Source organism: Gekko japonicus, unplaced genomic scaffold, assembly GCF_001447785.1.
Source record: "Gekko japonicus isolate JY-2015 unplaced genomic scaffold, Gekko_japonicus_V1.1 scaffold10, whole genome shotgun sequence".
Lineage (NCBI taxonomy): Eukaryota > Metazoa > Chordata > Lepidosauria > Squamata > Gekkonidae > Gekko > Gekko japonicus.
In genome coordinates, this window is record NW_015167526.1 from 1,416,461 (window position 1) to 1,422,264 (window position 5,804).

General features: G+C 58.2%; 1 protein-coding gene across 1 annotated transcript in view; it reads left to right on the top strand.

The window, feature by feature from the left end:
• Nucleotides 1–738: 738 nt before the first annotated feature.
• TMEM119 (transmembrane protein 119) overlaps nt 739–5,804 on the top strand; it is a 13,368-nt gene continuing 8,302 nt past the window's right edge. The window contains exon 1 of the mRNA XM_015413253.1: nt 739–789. The gene's annotated coding sequence lies outside the window, so the exon portion shown is untranslated. The remainder of the gene's footprint in view (nt 790–5,804) is intronic.

The following is a 5,804-nucleotide window of genomic DNA, read 5'->3' on the forward strand; positions in this document are numbered from 1 at the left end:
CCAGGCTCCACCCCCAACTCTCCAGGAGTTTCCCAACCTGGATCTGGCCAAGGCGGATTCACAACAACAAGAAGAAGAGATTGGATTTATACCCCGCCCTTCACTACCCAATGGAGTCTCAGAGCGGCTCACAAACTCCTTTCCCTTCCCCTCCCCACAACAGACACCCTGTGAGGTAGGTGGGGCTGAGAGAGCTCTGGCAGAAACTGCTCTTTTTCAAGAACAGCTCTGACAGAACTACGGCTTGCCCAAGGTCACCCAGCAGCTGCAAGTGGAGGAGGCGTGGGGAATCAAACCCGGCTCTCCCAGATCAGAGTCCGCGCACTCAACCAGGACACCAAACTGGCCCTGTGAGGTAGGGGAGCCTGAGAGCGTGTGACTGGCCCCGGGTCACCCAGCGAGCTTCCACGAGGGGTGCTGAGGGGATTCGAACCGGGGGCCTCCCCGTTCCTAGTCCGACTCACTCTGCTCGCTCTGCCCCGCGGACTCTGAGGGCTGCTAGAAAGAAAGAAAGAAAGAAAGAAAGAAAGAAAGAAAGAAAGAAAGAAAGAAAGAAAGAAAGAAAGAAAGAAAGAAAGAGCCTCTCCTTCCCGCCCTCCCCGCCCCAGGCTCGCACCGCCCTGGCCCAGCCCCCCGGGCGGGGAGGGAGGGAAGGAGGGAGGGAGAGAGGCACTGGGGTCTGCCCTCCCTTCCCCACCCCTCCCTGCCGGCCCCCGCATGAAACCCGCTTTCCTGCAAGCGGGCGGGCCAGAGACGCTGCAGAAGAGCTGCTGCCGCCGCCGCCGCCCGGTGAGTGAGTCCCTGCCCGGCCTCGCCTTCGCTGCCCCGGACGGGGAGCAACAGGAGGCGCCGAGGAGTTGGCCTGGGGCGGCCGGGAGGAGGGTTGCCAGCCTCCAGGTGGGGCCTGGGGATCTCCCGGAACCCCCGCTCCTTCCCGGAACAGAGCAGGAGTCCCGTGGGCCCCCGGGAGACCAAGAGGGTTTGGTTCTGCGCGGGTGCTTCCGAGGGGAGGGTGCGTGCGCGGGGACGCGTCTGCCCAGGATGAAACCGAGCGGGTCTTCGGGGTGCCCACCGGACGCCAGCTTTCTTCTGCTGCCTGCCTGCCGCAGACCAGCCCGGCCAACCCCCTGAACCGAGCTCCCCGCCCCTGGAGAGAACCGTTGCCTTGGGAGGTGGTCTCTAGGGCACTGCACTGCCCCCCACTGAGGCCCCTGCCCCCCCCCCCCAGGCACCATCCCCAAAACCACCTGGAGATTCCCAACCTGGAACTGGCAAGCCTTTGCTTCCCGTCCCCCACCCTACCAGTGAACCCCCCCTCTCCTTCAGAAACACAGCCCTTCTCAGTTGGGGGGTGGGGAAGGGAAACCTAGCCACCCCCCAGCCTGTATAATTCGAAGAGATTGGAGCCAGTTTGGTGTGGCGGTTCAGTGCGGGGACTCTAATCTGGGAGAACCGGGTTTGATTCCCCACGCCTTCACTCGCAGCTGCTGGGTGACCTTGGGCAAGCCACAGTTCTATCAGAGCTGTCCTTGAAAGAGCAGTTCTCTCAGAGCTCTCTCAGCCCCACTTACCTCACAGGGTGTCTATTGTGGGGAGGGGAAGAGAAAGGAGACTGTAAGCCGCTCTGAGACTCCTTCGGGTAGTGAAGGGAGGGGAATAAATCCAGTCTTCTTCTCGTCCTCCTCCTCCCCCTCCTCCTCCTCCCAATGAACTGCTGGCAGGAGAACACCCAGGAGAGACTCAGGCCTTGCTACCAAAATGCCCTCTGGGAAACCCCCCCCCCCTGAAACCCCCTGCCCTGGAATGCCCGGATGTGAACTGCCTCAGCTGGGGAGAAGAAACCACGCTTCACCTATGCTCAGAGGCACTGTGGCCTCGGCACTGCAAACAGGCTTTGGGGGTGGCAGAACCAAAGCTCATTTTCGGGACATCCAGGCGAAGGTCATGCAGCCAGGCAAAGGCTCCCGCTCCCATCCAGTGTTACCTCTAAGCTGAGCTAGTGTGAGCTAGCTCACAGTTTTTTAGCCTCCAGCTCACACATTTTTGTCTTAGCTCGGGAAAGGATGGCTCCAAACGAATTTATGCAGTAGCCAAATCATTCGCTCACAACTTTAATGCCAGCAGCTCACAAGGTACAAATTTTGCTCACAAGACTCCACAGCTTAGGGGGAGCACTGGTCCCATCTGGTGTGCATAAAGGACTGGGTGTGTTGGCGGGCTGCCCCCTTGCCAGCTAGCCGCAGATCTTTTTTCCATTGACTGGCAGTGCGTGGCAAGATGGGCAAACCATGCCTGGTGCTGACTTGGCTTTTCATGCCCTAGTGCCTGATGACCCCCCCCCCCGCCACGCTCCTGAGTGTTTGGCTTGCGGATAAGAAGAGGTGCCAGAAAGAGAGAGAGAAAGAGAGAGAGAGTTTCCCTATGCAGGCATGGACTTCTAGCGCCAGGTCCGAGGCTGCCAAATGTGGGTGGAAAAGCCACTCCGCCGTGCCCTCTCTCCTCCGTCTCTCTGTGCCTTACTTGCTGGCGTTGGTTGCCCTGAGTTCAAGTCTCTCTCCCTGCGCTGATGAACAGCGTGAGGTTTCCTGGACTCTTTGGTCTCTGGAGCCTGGGGCCTCTTTGCTTCTGGCTGACTCTGGCCTCGGGCTGCGATGGGGGAAAGGAAGGGCCAGCCCGACCGCGGGGGGGGGGGGATCTAGCAGCCGCCTGGTGCAGCAACAGTGGCGTGGTAGCCATGAAAGTGTGTTCAACCTGAAGGGTTTGTGGTAATGCCAGAGATCCTGGTGTGCATGCAGTTTGGTGTGGTGTCTACGTGCGCGGACTCTAATCTGGGAGAACCGGGTTTGATTCCCCACTCCTCCACGTTCACCTGCTGGATGACCTTGGGCAAGCCGTAGTTCTGATAAGAGCTGTTCTTGAAAAAGAGCCCTTTCTGGCAGAGCTCTCTCAGCCCCACCTGCCTCCCAGGGTGTCTGTTGTGGGGAGGGGAAGGGAAAGGAGTTTGTGAGCCACTCTGAGACTCCGAGTGAAGGGCGGGGTATAAATCCAATCTATTTCTCCTCCTCCTCTTCTCCTCCTCCTCCTCCTCTCCTTCTTCTTCTTCTAGGGCAGAGCCTGTACTTGGGTCATGCTGTACGTTGGCTTGGGCAGAAAAGAGTCTTTGACAGACTCGTGGGGTTGGATCCTGCTGATCCGTTCTTGTGCTGGGGGCACACTCCTTTGGCGAAAGGGACTTTCCACTCAGTGGGAGGGCTTCTAGTCTCCTGGCCCCACTGCTGACACAGAGTGTTGGACTGGAGGGGCCACTGGCTTGATCCAACATTGGCTTCTCTTATGTTCTTATAGGAACTCTCAGTCTGGGGCAAGGGATGCTCTGTCTTCTTGGTGCTTGGGGGGGAGGGCAACAGTGGGAGGGCTTCTAGTGTCCTGGGCCCCACTGGTGGACCTCCTGATGGCTCCTAGTACTTTTGGCCACTGTGTGACACAGCGTGTTGGACTGGATGGGCCACTGGCCTGATCCAACATTGGCTTCTCTGATGTTCTTATAAGAGGGAATTGGATAAGCATATGGAGCAGAGGTCCATTGGGGGCTATTAGCCACAAGGTACAGATGGGAACTCTCAGTCTGGGGCAAGGTTTTCTGTCTTCTTGGTGCTTGGGGGGGGGGCAACCGTGGGAGGGCTCCTAGTGTCCTGGCCCCACTGCTGGACCTCCTGAGAGCACCTGGTCTTTTTGGCCACTGTGTGACACAGAGTGTTGGACAGGAGGGGCCACTGGCCTGATCCAACATTGGCTTCTCTTACGTTCTTAAGGGCCTCTTGGGTCAGAGGAAGACTTCTCCTTGTGCCAAGGGAAAACGCCCTCAGGATCTGACCCAAGGCTCTAACCTTTTTACCTTGTACCTGAGGCCTCCTGGCCCTCTCCCGTCCAACCAGGAACTTTCCTGCCCAGGGACGGGGGAACTCCTCCAGGATCCTCAGCTGCTCCCACTGATGCCGTTCAGAGTCTCAAGGCCCTTGAACTTCCCGCAGCGCCCAGATGGGCAAAGACTGGCTGCAGTCTAGTGTGAACAAAAGGCTCTCTGCACGTGGCCAGAGATGCTCTCTGCTAGTTTCTTTGTTGCTTTTTTTTAGGCCAAAGCTTGGTGCTGAAAGCAGATTCAAACTTCTGGGGCCGCCCCAGTCAACTTTGTTTGTCATTTTGCTCTGGTGGGCTATAAAGAAGCGGTTGTCAGAGCTACCTTGAAAGCGTTTCGGGAAGCCCTGTGGATAAATGGCGGCGGCGGAACCCCCGGTTTGATTGCAGCTCCGGTTTTGTTCAGTCCTCTGGTTCGAACCCGTTACCCCTGCAGAGCAGAGCAAGGTGATCAAATCAGCTCCACAGCGGAATGAGCTCTCTGGTCTGCCTCTGGTTTTGTGGGGAGCTATTTCCAAGCAGACCGAGGTCTGGGCTGCGGCTTTAATTGCCCCTGGGCTAGTTCCTGGCCCGGCGGAGAGGGAGAGTTCTCCGGTTACAGGACTTTTAAAAGCAGAGCAGATTTTGGGGAATATGTTCTGCATCTATGGAAGAGGAAGAAGGGGGGGGGAGAGAGAGCATTTGCATGCTGAGCTTGAAGAAATGGGTGTGCACAAAAGTTGGCAGGCTGGGGAGGGGTTGCGAGAGAGGCCACGGATGCGATGGACTCCTCGGTCAGGTCCAGGGGCCCGGGCGGTGCAAGTGGCGAGCGGCAGACGGCTCCGTCCGCACTCAGGGGAGCCAGAGCACAATGGATTCCAGCAGAGAAATACCTCGACATCTGTCTGCCTGGCGAGTCGGAAAGTTTGGAGCCCCGCCCCCGCATCCGGCTAGGCTGGGGCTCAGCCAGGGATGGCTTTCCGATCGCCTTGGCAGGCTGCCTCTGGACATGGAGGTTCCACCATTGACTGCCCTGGACTGTAAGAGAGGGAAGAGCTGTGTGGCCTTCAGGACCTGCTTGCGATGGGGGAGGAGGTGCCAGTTTAGCGGTACCTGGGGGCCCATCAGCTGGGATCTGGGAAAAGCCCTCTTCCACGGCCTCCTCCGAGTCTTGATTTATGGGACGCAGCGAGATCTGCAGAGGAATGTGGGGCGGGACAGAATGGACTGCTAGGAGATGACATCTTTCCCTTATGGGTTTCCAGATCTCCGATCCCTCTCTGGATGGGCGGCTGGGAATTGCAGCGAGGCGGCCTTGCGCTTGGGCCTTACGTCAGCTTGCTAGTCCATGGTGGCTTGTTTGGATTAGTGGGGCAGGGACGAAGGGGGGGGAGGCCAGATTTTGAAAGGCGGTGCAGTTTTGGCTGGCTGTGCTCCTTCTCCATCAGTGTTCCCTCTGAGTGAGCGTGAGCTGGCTCACCGTTTTTTAGCCTCCGGCTCACACATTTTTGTCTCGGCTCAGGAAGGGTGGCTCCAGGGCGAACTAATTTATGCAGTAGCCAAATGGCTCGCTCACGACTTTAATGCCAGGAGCTCACAGAGTAGAATTTTTGCTCACAGCACTCCACACCTTAGAGCAGGAGTCATTTCCTGCAGGAGCGCACAGGAGCGGAGCTCCGGCAGGAAAGAGCCCAGGGGGCGGGCACATGCAACAAGCTCCACCCCCTGCTCCCAGCAGCCCTCAGTCAGAGCAAGAAGCAGTCAGGTAAGGTGCAGAGGCCCCCCCCCAGTCTAAAACAGTCCAGTGGCACCTTGAGAACCAAGTTTTATTCAGGTACAAGCTCTCCCTCCTCTTCAAGGACAGATCTGCATTCCCCCCCCCCCCCAAAGCTCGCCATCCAACACAGTCC